This window comes from Trichechus manatus, unplaced genomic scaffold (assembly GCF_000243295.1).
Source record: "Trichechus manatus latirostris isolate Lorelei unplaced genomic scaffold, TriManLat1.0 scaffold00041, whole genome shotgun sequence".
NCBI classification, from domain to species: domain Eukaryota; kingdom Metazoa; phylum Chordata; class Mammalia; order Sirenia; family Trichechidae; genus Trichechus; species Trichechus manatus.
The window spans coordinates 4,229,547-4,252,400 of NW_004443977.1; the positions used below are offsets into that span (position 1 = coordinate 4,229,547).

At 36.8% G+C, this 22,854-nt stretch overlaps 1 protein-coding gene across 21 annotated transcripts in view; it reads right to left on the reverse strand.

The window, feature by feature from the left end:
* Positions 1–22,854, reverse strand: part of IKZF2 (IKAROS family zinc finger 2) — a 180,313-nt gene that overhangs the window by 145,829 nt on the left and 11,630 nt on the right. The window lies entirely within an intron of this gene.

The window sequence follows — 22,854 nt, forward strand, 5'->3', positions numbered from 1 at the left end:
CTGGTAACGTGCAGTAATTCCCAAGCTCCTTGGAGTAAGCTATATTGTCTTTTCCAATGCAGTCCTTTCCCGTCCCCTGCATATATACTATTTGACAGTGTTTCCTAAACTGGCCTGTTTGGCAGAATCAGAGTCACAGGCCTCTCCCTTGAAGATTCTGATTTAGTATATGCAGTGTGATGGATTGCTTTTATACAGCCTGTCTTGGCACGGTCTTGTAACTCTCACCAAATGACTGGGTGGGACTATGCAAATAAGGAGCTTGTGGCCCACCAAGGGGATTGGACAGCTTGCTACTAATACAAATAAGGCGCATGGCACCCTTGTGGGGATGGGAGCATGCAAATAAGGTATATGGAACACTAACAAGGGGACTGGTCAGTTTTGCCATCCTGTTAGGCTTAAAATGAGTCATCCTAGAGGCAGGGAGAGGAGACGGGAACTGACTACCACCAAGAAAAAGAGATGGGAGTGGGGCGTGTCCTTTGGACCCAAGGTCCCTGCACTGAGAACCTCCTAGACCTAGAAGACAGAGAGAGAGAGAGCTGTAACACCAGAGACAGTGAGAAGCAGTGGCACAGAAACGGCAGCAGCAAAGGCAGCAGAATCAGAAGACAGCGCAGTGGGCTTCCAGGTCCACAGAGCAAGAAAGCTGAGAGCCTTTGGGTAGGAGGCTTGCTGGCAGAGTTGGGTGCCTACAGGCACTTGGCAGAGCTAGGCTCGCCAACCCACAGAGCCAGAGAGCTGAGTGCCTTCCGAGCAGAGGCTTACTGGCAGAGTGGGGTGCCTCTGGACACTTACTGGGGCCAAGGGGCTGAGGTGCTGAGAGGCCTGAGAGAGGCCTGCCTACAAGCATCACTGAGAAGAGGCTGTCCTGACCTGAAGAGCTGTATCTTAAGTTGTTTTTGATCCCGAGCTGTAAACTGTTCCTTCCCTAATAAACCCCATAACTGTATATATGGTCTGTGAGTTCTGTGTGGCCATTGCAACAAATTATTGAATCCAGCAGAAAAGTAGAGAGCGCCATGGGAAGGATGGCTGGTGTCAGAATTGGTAAAAAGGTTGCAGAGAGGAGGTATGTCTGACCTCCGCTTCATAGGACTCAGCCTTGGGCTTATACTGATGGTAATTCCCTCCTTCCCTTTGTGAAGTTAGATGAGAAGGTCTGATGCATCTGCCACGCCATTTCTACAATTGGTGCCATTTTTCTTTTTTTTAGTATATCTGGAGTGAGGTCTGGGAATCTTTACTTTTACAAGCATCCCAGATGATTCTTATGCTCAAACAAGTTGGGAAAACCATGCCATATGACATAATTATTTTTAAAATGACTTGGTTGTTATTCAGCCATAGGCTAGAATGTAAACTTGCAGAAGCACCCTTATCAAATTGGCAGTGACATATTAAACGGGCTAACACATCTCTTAAACCTACATCAAATCATTTTTCAGCTAGTGAATCTCCTAATTAGATAACTCTCTAAAACTAAAGCAAAGACACACTTGACAAAATTTAGCCAGGCTTACCCAGAAAGATTCCCACCCTGCACACATCAAGGTTTTGCCACAGGTGACCAGCAACACTTGTGGTATCTTTGCAGCTAGAAGCAGCTCCTTCCCAAATGTTCACACAAAGATGAAGCCAGCCAATTTTCCTGTTAAATGTGAGTGAGTCATCATCCTAACGACTTAGATTGCTAAGGTGCACATATTGAAATATACGCTTCCCAGCACAATTCCATTTCCAATTACAATAGTAAAGCCAATAAAGGCACAGTAAAACTGCCACTCAGGCAAGGGAGAAATATGGTCATAAGCCAATTCAAATATTGTTAATATCCTCAGAGGAACAAATTAGGAACCTCTTTCAGGGAACCCTCATACTGTCGTCTTCACCTAGGAATCATTCATAAGAAATGTCGGCTGAAATTTTTTGGTAAGTTTCCACAGCCTAAGATAACTGAATGATGATCCCATTTCCTTTATATATAGAGTTTTGGAACATCTCTCTATATCCTTCATCACTTGTAAGCCACAAAGTAACCAACTCAAAAGCGTCAGGTTTTAGAGAAACATACTAACCGACAAAACTTGCATGCACAAAGTCAAAATTTTGTGTTACATCTGAAATGAAAACACAATCAAGGAATTTCTGTCTTCAAAGCATGCATAGTTTCCATACAAAAATATCATTTTAACTACAATTTAATCTGAATTGCCAAATAAAAAACTTAAAAGTTACTTAAAGGCAAAATATCTAAAAGTTAATAAGATGTACTCTTATGAAAATAAACTCAAATTTTTTGTTTTGTTTTGTTCTTGTTTTTATTTAACCATATATACACGGCTTACTCAAAGCTGTTTGGGGGGAGATGGAAAGAGACAGAACATATAGGTTGAGCATTACACCTGTGACATTATTCCTCAGAAGAAATTATAATAGTCTTTTTTAAACACAAGGGCCAATGCAAAACTCTCTAAAAACCTACATGAAAATATAATCTACGAGCACTAATACATAACAGAGCATCTTAACTCCTCTTAGATATTTAATTTATGGCTTAGTAAAAAGGCAGTGGCATTCCAGAGAGGCAGATGAGGATACAATACAAGGAAAAACTTTCTATGAATTAAAGCTGATGAACAATGCAGCAATGGGCTTCCTTCCTCTAGCACTGAAAGCAGTCAAGCAAAATCCCAGAGACCACCTGTCACACATGCTGTCAAGGACAGTCTTGCTTTATTTAGGAAGTTGTTCTAAATGACCTCTAGGGTCACTTCCGAGTAAATGTTTGATTTGCCGGGGTTGTTTTCAGTGGTGAGATGAATGACATGAGTGCATTTAAAATAAAAAAAGAAGAAGAAGAAGAAGAAAAAAGTTCTAGCCCCAAAAGAGAACTTGGAAGCCTGACATTTTTAAATCTGGTTTCACAGGCAAAAGGAAAAGCAGGATGTCCCAGCCAGGTCCTCATACTACCATTCTGGAGAAGGAGGAAAAAGAAGAAATTCAAACCTAGCACAAACCTAGCAGTTTCTTTGGGTCAAAGAACAAGCCCAGGTCCTTGGTGATTCCACTAGTTTATATCTTCCAGAGTATTCTTCAACAGCGTGACAACAATCTAGTACTTGGGGCAGACTGGAGCTTTCAGCAAAAGCTATAACACACACAATGCCCTTGGGTGCAAATTTCTTCATGTGAAAACGTATATGGCACACAATGAACCTTCACTGCTCGCAAGTATATTTCAGTTTCCCATGTGAGGAAAGCTCAGGGTGAGTCCAAACCTGGTGGTTTCATGAACAGGTTTATAAGAAAAACTTGTAAACTTGCTTTTCTCGGGAGCAGGCTTAGCCAGTGAGGTTCCAAGCAATTCAACTTGCTCATCAAATTACAGGCCCAGTGATCACCAGTCTTGAAACAGGACAGAAGAAGAAATGTGGTCCTCTCCTGCCTATACAGGTAGCTCCCTAATCCCTAAACCTCACTTAGCAACATAAATAAAATTAATCATATCTTACTTAAGTAAAGCCTTACTGCATTCTTTCTGTATTCTCTGGTTGCTACTTCTACTGTTTAGATACTCTTTTATCCTAAAAGAACTGCTACATGATGGCCAGGTTTCATAACAATTGCAATTTTGTCAACTTCTGAAGTGTATTGAAGTGCTATGCTCAATACAATGGAAGGGTTTCTTATGTGACTTAACCCTTTCAAGACCCAATTATTTTCTCCTTTGAATTTTTTGATGATACTATGTGTTTTCACTAATGAAGGCATGCTGATTAAAGGACCAATTCAGAATTTTTTGTTATGAGTTATAAATTTTGATAGCCATTATCTGGAATCACATATGCCCCAGCAGACCGTGGACAACGTAAATCCCGCCGATATGAGTCAATGATAAAATCATGGTTTTTTTCCTCTTGAAAACTTATAAAACATGAGGTAAAACATTGAAGGCACCTGGCAATGACTGCACATACATTTTATTCTAGTCTCCTTCTTCTTAGCCTTTTTATTATTTTTCATGAAACTTTTAAAAAACATGGTACAATGCAAAGGCAGTACATATAGCCCAAATAAATAAAGCTAAGGTATTTTTTATCTCAGGAAAATTACCACTACAATGCATTTCTCACTACTGCAAAAACAGTACTTACAGGTCAAATAAATAAAACTAAAGAAACTTTAATCTCAGAAAAATTAACACTACTATGTATTCTTCATAATAACAAAATCACCACTAACAACTAAGAAGCAGAAACAGCTGCCCCAGAATACTGCAGAACTGCTCACAGCAGTGTATTCCACCTGCTCCACGTGGAAGCAATGATTGGGCCCTAAGATTAAATGCAGAGTAAGAATAACTTACAGGAGTCCCAATCTCTTGAAATGTACCACTACAATGCATTATTCCATACTGTAAAGGCATTATTTACTGTTCAGAAACTAGAAAAGAAGGGATCCAGTAATACCTGGAAACAATGAATGGCATAAAGGAGAAAACGGCCATTATGACTGAATGAAGACTGGCAATAGGTTATTCTAGTGGTTAAGTACATTCTCATGAGAACATAGTAACTGGGAACCACAGTGAGGAAGCTTATCTCACAGAAATAAATGCAAACCTCCCGAAAGTTTAGAAAATCCACACATGTGGGAGGCATCATCTAAGATAATGCTCAATCTACCAAAAAAAAAAATGAGACTTCCACTCAGGATTTTTGAGTTTCATGCATTTGAAAGGCTTCCACCTTGAGGCTAAATGCATTAAAATTGGGCTACCCCCTTTCCAAAGAACTCCAGAGGCACAAAAAGTGGGTGGGATACCATATATCCCACAGGTCTTGAAAGGGTTTTAACAAGATGAACCAGTGAAATCGAAGCAGAATCAGGAATAAAAGCAGCATCTTCTGTTCTAAAGTATGTAACATCTGGAAGTTTTTATTTAACATTAAACAATCAGTATCTTTCCATATCCTTTAATAAATCCGCCTGAAAACACAGGTCACAAACAAGATTTTTTTTCCTTCCTTCTAATTATTAATTGTCTTGGAAGAAGTACAACCAGAATGTTCCTTAGAAGCAAGGATGGTGAGACTATGTCTTACATACTTTGGACATGTTGTCAGGCGGGATCAGTCCCTGAGGAAGGACATCACGCTTGGTAAAGTACAGGGTCAGCAAAAAAGAGGAAGACCCTCAATGAGATGGACTGACACAGTGGTTGCAACAATGGGCTCAAGCATAAAAACGATTGTGAGCATGGCGCAGAACCAGGTGGTGTTTCGTTCTGTGGGGCATAGGGTCGCTATGAGTCAGAACTGACCTGATGGCACCTAACGACAACAACAATTATTAATAGAGTTTTTTTAATTATAATTTTTAAGATGCTAAAACAAAAATTTTCTTGTGGGACAGAAATTAAATGCAGGTTTTCCCACCAAAAACGTATGGAAAGATGTTTAAGTATTTATAATTAAGAAATGCCAAATATACCTAGATACCATTTTCCCTCTATCAGATTAATCAAAATTGATAAAATGCAGTGTTGTTAAAGGTACCAAAAGAGAGACGAACACACTATTGGTTGTAGTATAAATAGCAACCTTTTCAAAGTGCAATTTAGCCATACCATATCCATCAAGGAGCCCTGGTGGCTTAGTGGTTAAGAGATCAGCTGCTAACCAAAACGTCAACAGTTCGAATCTACCAGCCACTCCTTGGAAACTCTATGGGGCAGTTCTACCCTGTCCTATAGGGTTGCTATGAGTAGGAATTGACTCGACAGCTAACGGGTTAACAGGTATCCATCAAAATGGTCAATGCACAGACTGCTTAACACAACAAACCTACAACTAAATTATTCTAAGGATGTATGCAAAGGTACCAACAACAAAAAACAAAAAATCAGTTGCCATTGAGTTGACTCCAATTTAAGGCGACCCCAAGTGTGTCAGAGTAGAACTGTGCTCAATAGGGTTTTCAATAACTGATTTTTCCTAAGTAGATCACCATGCCTTTCTTCCAAGGTGCCTGTTGGTGGACTTAAACCACCAACCTTTCAGTTAGAAGCCAAAGGTGTTAACAGTTTGCACCATCCGGAGACTCCAAAACCAGTTGCTGTTGAAGGTAAATCAATGGAAAAAGATGTTCACAGTAACACTGTTTATGGAGTAGCAAAAACCTAGAAACAACCTAAATGTTCATCAACAGAGGACTAGTTAAATAAATTCAGTGTATCCATACAACAGAATTATATATAGCCATAAACCAAAAATGAGGTGAATCTCTTCTTGTTGAAAAGAAAAGAAAAAAAAATCCCTAAATGATAAATTATGCCACAGAACAGTATGCAGAGTATCCTATTTCTGTTAAAAGTGTGTGTGTGTGTGTGTGTGTGTGTGTGTGTATGAAGAAAGAGAGAGAGATGCCTAAAGATAAAAATTCTAGAAGAATACTTAAGAAATTGGTAACACAAGAAACTGAAGACTGGGATTACTTGGGCAATGGGGCTTTACCTTTCATTTTGTATCTTTCTCTGCTGTTTTAAATTTATATTATGTTTCTATATTACTTTTATTTAGAATCTCTAATTAACTGCTCTTCAGTCTCAGATCATGGCAGAATTTTGCACCACTGGCCACATCCCCTGTAGGATGAAGCTCACCACCCAACACTCCAACCTCAACACCATCATATCATAACACCAAAGTTCCAGTGCAGAACTTAAGTAATGGATGACTTCAGAGTCAAAGTTCCCCCCACCACTTTTTTCCTTGCTTCATATCCTTATGTTATTTGTGTTGATTTCTGTCTCTCTGTGTTTATCTCTCAAATATATGTTATTTTGAGAGCAGGGTCAGTGTTGCACAGCGCTCAGCAGGTATGCACAATAAATAAATGCTAGGTTTTGTTTTTTTAAGAGATTATAGAATTAGAGTTAAAATTTTATTTAAAAAGGAAAAAATCTACCACTTTCCTATCAGATATTTTTAGTAATAAATAAATTACCTCCACATTACAGAAAGAAAAACTGAGGTACTTTAAACTTAGAAATAATTTGTTCTTTTCAAACAACTAAGATGGAGAAAAGTAGACAAGACTGCTGTCTTTGCATCCTACCACTATCTTGCCCTGGCCTAAAGAGGAAAATTTAAAAAAATTAAAAAATTATATTCAAAAGAGATCTAAATTAAAAATAAATATAAATAAATAAGGTTAGAAAAATATGTAGCCCTTTGGTAAGTATATAACATAGGGCAAGAGCACTCAGGCAAAGAAAAAGGAATCTTACTGAAGAAAAAAATATATATAATCATAATTCCCTCATTTCCAATAGTGTCAACTAGAATTTCAAAATAAAAGGCATTGGTTTCAGCTCTGGGTACACATTTATAACAGTGAATAGGAACTACACTTCAGAATGGAATGATTATTGATTTCTTAATGGATTACTGCTGCACAAATTTACACTCACCAAAAAATCATCAATCTTAGGGTAATAATTATAAACCTATCATAGTACATACAGCATTCTGACTGAATTGAAACTTACTGCTATCTGCCGGGAAATGACCAATTTTCTATTTCTCCGGCTGCAACCACAGTACAGAATGGTGAGCAGCTACTTACACCAAATGCTATTATAGGACATGGTTTGTAATAGCCACAGCATGCACCATCTGTAAATTGCTATTAGAGAGGTAAACCATCAGGTCCTGGTGGACTTTTCCTTATTATTCATTAGCTATGAAAACTGTAAATAAAATGGCTATAAGGCAGTTACACTTGTCAAAGACTTATCTTTACTGGCAGGTTGCAGAGAAGAGGTCAAGGACAGACTGTACATTAGCTAAGCTCATGCTACTCTTAACTCTTCATCTTAATTTCAAACGCTTCCTCAAATCTTCATTAGATGTTCCAAAACCACTGAGCTACAAAGTTAGGTCTCTTTCTAAACCCTAAGTGTGTTCTTAGTGAACTGCATTTTTACTAAATACCAAGTGGAACACCACCACAATTATGAATTATTTTCCAAAAAGAAAACCACATGATGTCAGTTCCAGCTAGCAGTCTTACTCATTGGATAATGATGTGATCCAGTATCAATCAATTAAGTTTCCAATTCCTGTATTTTCCAGCTGTAAGGTTTAGATAACACTACTTTCTTCCAGATTGTTAATCCCATTCTGAGCTCTTCATTTGATCCACATTATGCACATATAATCATGGAATGAAGACCGCTAATCTGACCCAAATAAATGTAATTTGGAAGCAATAATATATTTGTTTTTATTTTCTCTTTAGGTCCTAATCTATCATAAAATTTTTCAGTTAGATACATCAATTTTTCTTTTCTAAAAAAATTGTAACATGCTGTTTTTCTACCTAATTAACTAACTTAAACAAATGTATTTCCAAAACATCCTTGGAACTAAAAAAAAAAAAAAAAAAAGTGTTATTTCCTAAGAAGATTTGATTGTTTTTATAAAGCATCCTCCTTCCTAAGTAATAACAGACTATTAAATCACCATATAATTAAAATACTATTAAATTATGACATAAAATCAAGTAGAAAAGCTAAATAAAGTTACCATTATAAAACAAAATAGATTGGTACAATACCACAATAGATTTATGAAATATTGTGAAATTTGGGGATGGCAAACTTAGTTTTTTGTTTGTTTTATGGAAAAGGGTATTATAAAAATGTTATAACAACGAAGTCAGAAAAATAAATGTATTCTCTAGAAGGCAAGAGGTAACTTTAGACTGAGTTGGTATTATTTAATTTTCAAACCTTGGGAACCATATTTACTAAGTATGAAAACCAGACACAAAGGTTTACAGTCTACAAACAATAACAGCAAATTGTGACAATGAGCTAAGTTATTCATGCAAGTTATTGCATTTAACACTTACAACTTTATGTCAAAGGTATTATTATTACACACATATGACTCCTGAGGAAACTATATTTAGAAAGTCCAAGGAACTTTCCCAAGGTCACTCAGCTATTAGGCTGAAGAATAACTGAATATCAGCAATTCTCTAGGATTTAACCTAAAAGTAAAACAACACAGCTAGCACTTTAATCCAAGTCTATGTAACTTGAAATAGGAGCCTGAGTGGCACAACGGTTAAGCACTTGGCTGCTAACCAAAGGGTTGGCAGTTTGAACCCGCCAGGAGCTCCGCAGGAGAAAGATGTGGCAGTCTGCTTCCATAAAGATTTACAGCCTTGGAAACCCTATGTGACAGTTCTACCCTATCCTATAGGGTTGTTATGAGTCAGAACTGATTCAAGGGCAACAGGATGTAACTTGAAAGCCAGTTCTCTTAAGCACTTCCACAGGGCCTCACCCCAAAACACAAGAACATTTGCATCCTCATCAGCTGCTATGGTCCAGTGCATTCAGCAAGTGCTCAATATTTGATGTAAATGGAGCAATAAAGGAATGAAAAGAAGGAATGAGGACATCATGTAAAAGAACGAGCACTAGGCTAACCGTCAAAAGACATTTTAATCATTGTTCTATCTCCTCATGTGACCTTGGACTTCAATGTACTCGATTTTAAAATATAGGCTTTAGAACGCATGTTACAGAATAAAATACTGTGATTGTTATATGGGCACATAGGCACTCACACAATTCTATTTATGGAAGGGAAAGGACTAGAATTCAGTTAATCCATAAGCACACATTTATTGTTTGTGGACATTTTCTGGGTGTTGGGGCTACATCAGTGAACAAGACCAAGTCCCTTCCTCAAGTGTCTGCTGAAGGAGAGGGACACAAGTAAATAATTAGATAATTTTAGACACTAACAAGTACAATAAAGAAAATAAAATAGGGTAATGTCATAGACTGCCTGAAGAGGCACTTATTTACCTCAGGAAAAGCCTGTCTAAGGAAGCAAAAATTGAGATGAGAAAAGAAGGAGGTTTTCATGCAAATTTACAAAGAAAGAGTGTTCCAAGGACAAAGATGGAAATGAGATTAACACCTCCAAGGAAAAGAAAGATGGAAGGTATATTCGGAGTTTATTGAACAAGGGGAAGAATGAAGGAAGAAGAGGTCAGAGATGGAGACAGGAATCACATCCTTTAGGATCTTTTAGACTTTCGAAAGGAATTTTAATTGTATTCTAATTTAAATGGAAAGCCTTTGCGTTTAAAGCAGAGGATTGCTATATGATTTGGGCTTTAGAAAGTCTAGCTTTGATTATTATGTGAATCATGGTCCACAGAGGAACAAGAGTAGAGGTAGGAAGATCACTTACAAGATGTTGCAACATTTTAGGTTTAGCAGTCTAGGAAATGATGTTAGCTCAGACTAAATTGTTAACTGTGGATACAGTAAGAATTGTTTAAATTTGGGTTGTATTTTATAAGCAGAGTCAATGATTATGGATGTGAAGTTTGAGGGAAGGAGAGAAATCAGTGAAGACTTCAACCTTTTTTTTTTTTTTTTAACGTGAGCAACTTGGAAGAGGATAATGCGATTTACTTACAAGGTAGTTGGAGAAGGCCTGCAGGGAAACAGGATTGAGTAAGAATAGGAGAAAAACCTGCTCTGGTCATATTAAATTTAATATTCCTATTAGATTATCCGGAAACCCTGGTGGCATAGTGTTGAAGAGTTCAGCTGCTAAACAGAAGGTTGGCCGTTCGAATCCACCAGCTGCTGCTTGGAAACTCTATAGGGCAGTTGTACTCTGTCTTATAGGGTCGCTATGAGTCAGAATCGACTCCACAGCAACGGGTCTGTTTTTTTTTTTTTTTCTGATTAGATAGCCAAGTAAATAAATTGGCAATCAAATATACCGTATTCTCAGGGGAGGAAGCAATTAAGATACAGATCTGAAAGTCATCAAAGCACTGGTGGTATCTAAAGAGAAAGAGAGAAGAGGACCCGCAAATGGAGACATAAGAGCTCATAGTAGATGAAGGATGAAGGTGAGTACCGGATGTTTTCTGTTTACTAAGTAATTGGCAGCCATTGATGATGATACTTTTAATGAGCACAGTCCTCTATTTCTTTCTCTTAGATAGGGGCAGAAGATGCTTCTCACTTTTCTATCAAAAGCTTCTAGCTTAAATGGAACAACCAGAACAGAAATATTGAAAATGTTCATACATTATGAAGAATACAACCAATGTCACTGTACAATCTGTGTAGAATTTGCTGAATGGGAACCTAAACTGCTATATAGCCTTCACTGAAAACACAATAAAATACTTTTTATTAAAAAAAAAAAAAAAAGAAAAAGCTTCTAGCTTGCTGATGTCAACTAACTGGATCATTTGCTTTATTGCAATAGTTTATAATCTACAAAATGAAAACATTTGTTAAAAAAAAAGAAACTCAGAAATACATACTAATTACCAAACCCAGGGTCTCATAGGCAGCATAAAAATAAAAACATCAAATCCAACATGAGTGCATTTTAAAGCAATAAAATGCTTAGAATAAAGTGAAAAATAAAATTAATAAGCATCAATCACCAGGGTTGTACCCATCCAGACACCTGACCACAAAAATACACTATTGTTGTTGTTGCTAGCTGCTGTCAGGTTAGCCCCTGGACTCATGGTGACCCATGCATAATAGGATCAGATCCAAAATATCCAACAATGTCACACTTGAAAACCACGTACTTGGGAGAATGTTAAATTCCCTGCCATTATAAAGAGACACTCAAATAAGTAAAAACACATCTTAACTATGATTAAAAACAAACTTGCTAACAGCCAAAGGTGTTTTATAGTAAGCCAACTCCAATCATTCACAATAAAGAAAAAAAATTACAAACAGAAAATTAAGAGAATGATTACCACAAAAGTTCTTTTCAGCATAAAAATGCATATGGCCTATTATTAAATTGCTACTATTGATATACAGATACAAGCACTTTCATTTGAGTTAGGAGTAAGTACATTGCCTTCCTAGAAATGTCAGTTAAATGTATAGGCTTAATCCACAGAACCTTATGCCAAACAAACTACATTTCATGATCTTCCAAATAATATATAATTTTGTTGTAACATTAAAAAAATAGAAAAATCAGAAGACACAATAAAAATATTACTTCTTAAGAAGATAATGTGTTACAATGTAAACAATGAGAAGGCTTGGTATCCTCCAGACTATTAAATATATTGCTTATGCTTGTAGCAACAAGAAGGATTATAAACAAACTTTGGTAAAACTATATAATGACTGCTCATCTAACAAACTGCTGGGGCATATTTAAACAATACTTTAAGAAAGAATTCAGAGAAAATCTGAAAAAAGAATACTTTGTAAAGCTTTTGTATCCAATCTCAGGTACCGATAAAATAATTGTATCAGGGACACATGGGCTAATTATTACAATCACTCAAAGAAAATTAAGGTCTGGCCTCACAATTGAGCAGACTGTGTAACAGGCTCAAGGAAGAGCCATTTGATTCATAAGTTTCTGAAGAATCTTTGGGATTTAGCTACTAGATAAGAGCTGACTAAAAGCAACAGTGGCCTTACATCACATGTTCATGTCTTTCTACTAAATGACCAAGTTATGACTTGGGAGATCATGGCTCATGGAGATTAGAAATCTCTATTAGTCAAAATAGCAGCGATAATAAGAATAATAACTGCAACAACAGCAACTTTAAAACTATAACTACACTTTCTGATCATACCTCTTATACTTCTTACTAAGAAATAATCAAAATGGGGGTGAATTTCACCTCTTTTAATTGACTGGTTGAGTGTGTGTGTGTGTGTGTGTGTGTGTGTGTGTGTGTGTGTGTGAGAGAGAGAGAGATGTTGCCAGCTATGCCACTGGTATCAGCAGGGTCAACCATGGCAGAGAGGTTTCAGTGGAGCTTCTAGATTAAGACAAACTAGGTAGAAAGACCTGGCAATCTACTTCCAAAAATTAGCCAATAGATCACAGCAGAATATTGTCTGATACAGTGTTGGAAGATGTACCCCTAGGTTGGAAGGCACTACACAAGAGCTGCAACAATGGACTCAAACACACCAGTGATCATGAAGATGCTGCAGTACCAGGCAATGTTTCGTTGTGCTGTACATAAGGTCACCATGAGTTGGAGTTCACTCAATGGCAACTAACAACAGCAGCGTACATAATATAATAATGATTCTACCTTGAAAGACTTTTGTAAAATCTACCTCTGTATTCTAGAATGGCACAAGTCTGAAAAGATGTATGTTCTGATATCATGTGAAGCTTCTAAGTACTTGAAGCTTTTAGTCCAACATAGGATTTGCCTTGAATGATGCTAAGCAGACAGCTGAGAAAAAGAGTCTACACTAGAGCTAAGTTTAGAGCATTTACTTAAAACTGCCTTGTGTTTATTATTTTCTAGTAACACATAAAAAGGGCTAGCTGGATGATTCGGTCCCTGATTATCCTCAACATGGATAGCATAACTGAAGTGACAAAACCAGTGAGGTTAATCAAGTAATAACACCCCAGAATAATCAAGATACGTCTCTAGTACACTGTCAGATAACTAACACATATTAACTCTCAATAATAATAAAATATTAATTTAAAGAAAACCAGTTGCTGTCGAATCAACTCTGATTCATGGCAACCCCATGTATGCAGAGTGGAACTATTCTATAGGGTTTTCAAGGCTTTGACTTTTCAGAGAGAAGCCCTGGTGGTGCGGTGGTTAAGAGCTCAGCTGCTAACTGAAAGATTGGCAGTTCAAACGTACCAGCCATTCCGTGGAAGAAAGATGTGGCAGTCTGCTCTTGTAAAGATTACAGTGTTGGAAACCCTCTAGGGAAATTCTACTCTGTCCTACAGAGCTGTTATGTGGTGGAATCGACTCAACAGCAACAGGTTTGGTTAGACCTTGCAGAAGCAGATTGCCAGGCCAACTTCTGGGTGAGTTGGAACCACCAACTTTTAGGTTAGCAGTTGAATGTTTAACTATTTGCACCACCCATGGACTCCTAAAATATTAACAGGCAATCTTAATTAATTGAGTGACTACTATGTATAAGCCAGCTATCTGATGTGTAAAAAGGAAAATGCTATTTCTTGAATTATTTCTTGAAATGTTAGGCATTCTGATAGGTGTTTTACTGAAGTTATTTTATTAATCCTCACAAAAACCTCAACAAACAAACACTAACTTTCCTTATTTTACAAGCAATGAAATTAAAACTTATATACGGGCAGTCATGGGTTACAAACAAGATGCATTGCTAAGTGTGTCTATAAGAATTTGTAGGTAAGTCGCAACAGGCGCGTACAGTTCTTATTTAGCCTTAAGTGTTCATCTGCTAAAGAAATGGTTGGCAGTTTGAGTCTGCCAGCCGCTCCTTGGAAACCCTATGGGGCAGTTCTACTCTCTCCTGTAGGATCGCTATAAGTCAGAATCGACTCGACAGCAATGGGTAACTGGGAGTCCAAGAAAAGGCTTAAAGCTTTTTCAATGATTTAAAAGCTGCACATGCAGCACGTGAAGGTGATTGTGATGAACAATTTGTGGCGAGTAGGGGGAGCAGGAGTTGGTTCAATCGTTTCAAAGTGAGGGCAAATTCATATAACATTAAAGAGCCAGTACGCGTTGTCCGTAAGTTGGACGTTCGTAACCAGGGGACTTACTGTACAGCACAGACAACGTCTAAATCCAAGTCTGTTCAGCTCTGAAGTCATGCTGTCTGCTACCCTCAGGCTGCAGAGATTAGAAAGTCATTTTCCCTGCCCTCAGGAGTTTCCAGTTTTACCGGGGAGATAAGATGGACACAAGTAATCTAGTAAAACAAGATAGGAAGTGATAAAGGGGTCCAAGTTTGTAGAGAAGAAACTACTCCTGGCATAAAGCAGCACTTGGCTTTAGGGACTGACTACACGGTGACTATGCTAATAGTAGCCCTAAACCAAAGAAAAGTTAAATTCCAGACATGGAATACAAAATGTTTATCTTTAAATGACCTCATGGAGATTTACAAAGATTTTTGCACCCTTCAACCAAATGATCCGTGAACAGTCTGTTTATATGTCTTCTGCTGTAAAATATCCCATTTTCTCTTTGATTGTTCACAGGATAAGAAAAGACAAAGACATTACTGGGACTGATACATGGCTCTGAGAATGCCAGGTATGCAACCGACAGATGAGTTACAATGTAGGACATAAGACATCGTGAGTACGGAAATTCATGAAATTTAAGAAGCATACGGGGAATTTACTCACCAACATGTCTAGTAAACAAATCTATACTAAAAGATCACTCTGGCCAAGGTCAGGTGGAGAGGCACACCAAGCAGCCAAGTCCTGCCACCAAACATATTTTCTGAATTGCCATCCTCAAATGCAATGCATTATCACTGCATAATTACCATTTCAATTATACCCCTCACAGACAGAGCAGGTTTATTTGTGATTCGCTTTAATTAGGTAATTTTTGTTTCATTTCTTCAGTAATTGATTTGAATACAACAGAATTAATAATTGCCTCATATCTGCACACACATTTCTTTTCAAACACGGACTTTCAGTCTGATTACCTGATAGCGCTCAGACAAATGAAAAGCAAAAATATTCCGTCAGGAATCCAGATATCTTGTGTTTTAAAGGCAATGCTTTGGACTACTTTTATTATTATTATTGCTGTTGATTAAAAGCATGCTCCTCCTAGAAGACTATTTGATACAACATATGACTGCAGGATCTCAGCTGTCATTTGACTCAACTTTTTGCTCATACTCTTTTTATCTAACAATAAAATAACAGCAATTATTCTGGTTAACTTACCACGTGCCCGTTACCATCCTGGAGGCTCACATATATTACTTCTATTGTGCACAACTTCTCTGACAAGGCAGATATTAATGCCCTTGTTTTACAAATAAAGCTGAGGCTCTAACAGATGAAATATTTGTCTAGGGGTCAGACATTTGATGAATTATCAGGGCCCACTTCTTTATACTACAGAGGGAGAAAAAAACAAAACAAATCCATCGCCGTCGAGTCGATTCCTACAGAACAGAGTAGACCTGCCCCACAGGGTTTCCAAGGAGCAGCCGGTGGATTCAAACTGCCAACCTTTTGATTAGCAGCCGATCTCTTAACCACTGCAACACCAGGGCTTCTTGTTTTACACAAAAACTTGTTCCCATCAAGTCAATTCCGACTCATAGTGACCCTATAGGACAGAGTAGAACTGCTCCACAGGGTTTCCAAGGAGCGGCTGGTTGATTCGAACTGCTGACCTTTTGGTTAGCAGCCGTAGTTCGCCATAGCTCTTAACCACTGCTCCACCAGGGCGCCAAGAGGAAGGGAAAAACTCATTCAATTCTATAATCATCATTTTTAATATATGTTTATTATTTTCTAGTAACAAATAAAATGCTAACAAAGTACCACCAGAAAGAGTAGATTCCTCTGAGACTGTTTAACTGAGCTCTAGTTTTAATCTGCACATTATATACTATAAAGCATCTTACATATAAAATATTATTTTTAATAGGCTTAAAAACAGCTTGTTTTCTTAAGCAAGTTACACATATGCCCTGATCTTATTTTTATTATTTATGGGGCTTAGCCAGCCTTTCCTTCAACAATAATGTAAGTGTAAACTTCATCTCATGTTTCATAAATTTTTACTGCAGTACTAACACAAAGTTAAGTTTAGAGGTGTGTTCCAATGGGTAAAAGTCAACCTGAGGATTCTAAATCTCTGACAGAGTATGAACTCGGGAAAGTCTTTTAAAACACTTAGTCTTTTAAAAGTCTTAGACATTTCAGGAGGAAAACGGAAAAACGAGATCAGAGAACAAAAACTGGAAGCAAAACTCCATTTCATCTGCTCAGTGATATGCAGTTTTTTCTTTATTGACACCTCCCAGGAGGAAAAACAGCAGAGAAAGTTCTTACTGTTTCTGCAAGGCTTATGATCTCTCTAACTCCTCAATCCCTTTTCCCAATGAAGTGAAGTAAAAGGCAGCTGAAGGAGGAGACCAAAGTTTGTTGTATAAGTAATAATTTAGGAGTACAACCAGTTAGGATATCTCACACACACAGTGTATGCTTTCAGTTATTTTTGCAAAAGATAAAAGCAACAGATTAGCCCAAGGTGGCTATCAGTAACAGCACTGGTTTTCGCAGGCAAACAATCTATTCTAGGTGTTATGGACTGCTATGCTACTTCGATCTGTCAATCTTTCTAGGCTCAAATCCTCAGCACTTGAGTTCTTCTAATCCAGTCAACTACCCCATCATCCAGTCCCTTAAACTTTCAGATATCTGAAGAAGTAAGCTTCTTTCTACTGAATCCCAATATTTATTCATTTAGCTTCTCCCAGAAACCATTCTTATCTTACTAGTATATCTCTCATCATTCAAGCAGGTAGCTTTCCTGATTAACTTATAAATTCTGATTTCATTTTATTTATCCTTTTTGAAAGAAGAGAGGAAAGACCCTATTTTTTATTCTGTCCTATATCTATCTCTAGTAGATCTACCAACTCTAGTGGATTCTGTGGCTTGCCCCTTACTTTTGGATTCACTGGTTTTATTCTTTCACTCTTTCCTCTTGAGCTAGCTCTCTTCTGCATTCTCTACACTTCACAACTCTACATTTTCCTTTTATACACCTTGAGTTATTTTCACAAGTCCTACCCATTAGCAACATACTACAGTTGTCTTGCTAAAAATAGTTTCTCTTTAAAAAATTTAATGTAAAAATTTAGCAAAAGTCACTGAAGTTTTAAATTGATTAACATGAAGAACAGACTAAAGTTCTTCCAAAATAGTAAACTTGATGGTCAAACACAAGGTAGCAGAGAAAAATCTAAGTTTTACCTCATTCTACTCAGATTTATTTTGCCATCATATGCTACAATGTCTTGTTAATATTGGAAAAAGTCATTTCATCATTTTTATGTACATTATTTAGTTTATACCACCTCACGCTATGAATGAATATCACTCATAAAACAATTCAGGGAATATACCTTTATTTGGAAATTCCACTGTATTATAATGATTAACAAAACACCTTACATTCAAACTAAAGCTAAAAAAGTATGCAATAAGTCTGAAGATAGCATTTATATATGAAAATATTCCTGACCTCAGTATTTATCATCAAGAGGAGTTGTCCATTTTCTTCTGTCTATAAAAACCAAAAACCAAACCCCTTGCTGTCAAGTCGATTCTGACTCTTAGGTCTATAATATCTCTGAAATTCCAACCGATGTGATCACAGCTATCAGGCCCCTTGCAGAACAGCTGCATCTCTGGGAAGGTAACTCACTGAATTTGTTTTGTTTTTTAATTACACAAGTAATATATGAATTCATTCTTTGTAAAGGACCCAAAGATGCAAAGATGTTCTTCGCATTGTCACACACGTGTGCGCTTTTAATACATAAATGGCATCATTTTGTACATGTAGTTCTATGTGAGCAATTTAGTTAAGTACTTTACAGGTTCTCTGATTTGCTGAAAAATGATATCTCTTCAATTTGCTGACCAGCTACTGTACTAAAACTGTGGGGCCAAATAAACTTAACTCAAATTCACAGAAAATATTTTTACAGTCTCACTGGATAGCAATTTATGTAAGAATAATTTAATTTTTGTTTTGTTGGGAGGCAGAGGTGTTTCTTTTTTGCTTTTGTTTCCCAAAAAACTGAATCCCAAGACTGCCATTAGGTCATTAATTTGTCATAGTTCAGACAGATGGTGGTGTGTAATTCATACTTCGAGAGTTTAAAAAACAGCAACCTCATAGAAAATAGCTCAAATTTTTTTCTAGTTCTCAGTGATGTGTAAACAAAATCTATTACTATTTTCAAATATTTTGTAAACATTCAGCAAAGTAGGAATTTTTATTTTAGATTTCAAAATACCATATTGGAATCAGTGTTTTTGACATGTTGTGTAATTTTTAAAGCAATATCAAAAAATAATAGTTCTTAAACAGCCAAACTCCCAAGCCGGAGGTGATATATGAATAATCTAAGCAGTCACTGCTAATAGAATAAATGAATCTTTTACAATCAGGAATTAAACATATATCCTCAGCCTTAGAAGCTATAGAAATACCGTTTTTCATTAGAAAAAGGAGCCATTTTACTGAAAATAAACAAATCTACATCAGACCGTCTGGATAATAAAGATACAGTCACAAGTCTGATTAAAATACTTATAAAATATAGATCTTATAAAAGAAATATATTTCAATATATAAATATTACCAGGTAAAACGTATACATTTTAAACAAAAGCAAAACAAGGATCTTTGTGAAAATCATATAAATAGTAGTACTTCTTTATGAAAATAAAAATGGCAACAGAAAATGTTTTATATAGTTGTAGAAGAAATGATGCCTCGTTAGAACATAACCAGAAATTCTTAATGATAAATGAACCCCAGAAACAGTGCAATATAGTACCCCAGCACTTCAAAATATGCCCAAGCCCTGCAGAGTTGGGTGCAAAGAGAACTACATCTTCCATGATAATAAGAGAGCAATGACAAAATGTCAAAGGTGTAGACATCTAGAATGTTAATTTATTAGAACGTGACTTTACACTGATTAATTATATGCTCCTCAAAATATCTGGAGTGCATAAGAAAAGTTAATTGAAGCATTCCATCTTGTGCATGCTACTAACTGCAGTTTTAAATAAGTGATAGAGAACTGGTTTTAAAATTGCCAAGTACGTGGAATTCAATTTGTAAACTCCAACTGTGCTATATAAAGATAACAGTGGTAGTAATGAAGATGATGATGATGACTATAAAATATCCTGGAAGCATTTAGGTTAATTTGGACTCCACTGAACTCACAATTGTATAGAATCAGAAAACTTATGAACTGTTTAGAACCTTAGAGATCATCATTTTGGGACTAATTTAATGATGACAAAATCCTTTCTAGAGTGAGACATGGAAAAATAAGCACATAGCCCAACAGCAAAAATTACAAGCAAATTAAGAGATCAGAATCATTCTAACATCTAAGAAATTAAGTTTCCAAATTTCCTCAAATAGGTCAGAAGCACATTATTTAAGCCCACCAATATGCTGATCATAAGTAATTCTTATCTATTCAGTGAATAGAGTTCCTTCATTCAACAAATATTTACTGGGCTCCTACAACTGTCCCATTAGTACGATACAGTATGCTGGGGATGAAAAAGGAGCCCTACTGTCTCAATGGTTAAGTGCTAGGCTGCTAACCTAAAGGTTAGCGGTTAAAATTCACCAGCTGCTCTGTGAAAGAAACCAAAAACCCCAAACTTGTTCCCGTCGAGTCGATCCCAACTCATAGCCGCCCCATAGGATGGAGTACAACTGCCCAAATAGGGTTTCCAAGGAGCAGCTGGTGGATTCGAACTGTTGACCTTTTGGTTAGCAGCCATAGCTCTTGACAACTGCACCACCAGGGTTCCCGGTGGAACAAAGGACCTGGCGATCTGTTCACATAAAGATTACAGCCTAGGAAACCCTATGGGGCAGTTCTACTCTGTCTTATAGGGTTGCTATGAGTCAGAATCGACCTAACAGCACACAACAACAACATGCTGGGTATGAATAGATAAATAAGACATGCCTATTGTCCTCAAAGATTCCTATCTGGAAATTTTCAGAAATTTCTTTGTAATAAATGTGTTGCCCCAAAATAAAGCTGTATGATTGTGAAAATATTATTTAATTTACACTCAATAATTGAGATAGCCTGACCTATGAACTTCCTAATCAACTCAATGGCAACAGGTTTTCTCTGTTAACTACTCTTAATCTGCAATACTGTAATTTTTCCATAAAATCTCATTTTCTGTGGTCAGACTACCTCAATGGTGTGATGGTGTGATGGTTTTCCCACCTGACTAATAACTGAAATTCCTCTAAATCCCCATCTAACCTTAGGTGGCAGTGCTATTTTCCATCTTCATATAAAATGGATATTAAGACATCTCAAACTGATGACCACATCACCTGTCAACATTTCCGTGAATGTAAGTTTGAATTTATAGCAATACTGGTTGGGGTATTCTTTATAGGCATTATAAGATTGCCTTCAGAGAGTTAAGCTATAAAAATCAACATTTAACAAATCTAAAGTGGAAATGCAAAATCACATTATGAAAACGAATGGTTCCCAGGCCAGCAAGAAAAGGTTACATCCTGAATACTGTATTTTTATGCAAATAACACACATCTTCTACGTTTGTTTGACAACCATGCCCTCTCCTCTCAAGGTATTTCCATAAGCACGCTATGCTAATTTTTTTTTACAGGAACATGTTTAAAAAATTGGCATAGCTGCACTTATGAAAATACCTCATGAGGGAGGGTGTGGCTGGCAAACAAATGGAGAAGGTGTGTGTTATCCGCGTAAAAATATGGTATATGTATTAACATACGTTAAAGAATGAATCTGGTGGATTTAGCCAAGGAAACAGAGGAAAAAAATGAGTCTCGGAGGTATTCTGGCTGAACCCACATCTAGGGAATCTAAATCCATGTCCATTCAGGGGAGAAGGAATTGGACAAAGGACTTCAACCATAATGACTAGAATGGCAATGCTATCTCTATTGTGATGCTGAATATATTAGGCTCTCTTAGTCTGATGTCATTAGACATTTGAATTATATAACTAACTGCCTTTGTTCAGACTCCTTGCTTACCAAATGACCTTTGTTGATTACCCATATAGGTCAGTTCACAAGAACAGAATGATCTGGTCAGGCTAACTGGAGTGATCCAGATCCTATGTTAATTGGTTGGGTTGTCTTTTTTGTTTTTAATTAAAGACATAAATTGGCCTATGTTAATTGGTTGGGTTGTCTTTTTTGTTTTTAATTAAAGACATAAACTGGTATTCTGATTTTAAACATCAATCTTGTAAACTTGTTTAATATAAGTCAACCTTGAGATATGGATCCACTCTCAGTGTGCTGACAAGTCAAGCTTCGCCACTTGTAAGGCTGAGGGCCAAATCCTGCCATTATAAAAAACTTCCTGAGGAAATGTTACCCTAAGAGAACCTATCTTAGTAACTGGTTGCCCTTTCTTCTCTGTTTCATTCTACATCTTCAAATTTATATACTTCTGAAGAAGGCTTGGAGGTACAGGTGAGAAACAATTCATTTACCTACAACCGATACAAGTCATGGTGAGCCCATCACACTTATTCATTTCTAAATGCAATAAGGATTATTACTATCTCAAATAAAATATTAATTTATTTGGACTCTCAAAGATAAGCTCCTTCTCTACAAAAAAACACTAACATATTTTTATACCCCAGCACCAACAGAGCATCACACAAAGTAAGTGCTTAATAAATGTTTACAGCTAAATGACTGAAAGATGAAAAATACATCTCTAGGGAGTTCTGAATCTCCTAATACAGGAAATCTCAGATGAAGTATTTCCATAATTAACATTCATTTGGAATTATGTGATATCTTGGGTAAACAGAGCTTACATTTTTAAGATGGAATTCTATCATAGCTATCATGATTTTAAGACAATAAACCAAAAAACCAAATCTACTGTTGTCAAGTCGATTCCAACTCACAATGACCCTATAGGAGAGAGTAGAACTGTCCCATAGGGTTTCCTAGGCTGTAATCCTTACGAAAGCGAACTGCCACATCTCTCTCCCACGAAGCAGCTGATGGGTTCAAAATCCCAACCTTTCAGTTAGTCGCCGAGTGCTTAACCACTGTGCCACCAGAGCTCCATTTTAAGACAGTAAATATGTTAATTAAGATGTTTTCTATACCACACTTACCCCCTAAGTAATTTTACCCCAAGGGGCACAATGTTATTAATTTAAAAAAAGTTATCTACCA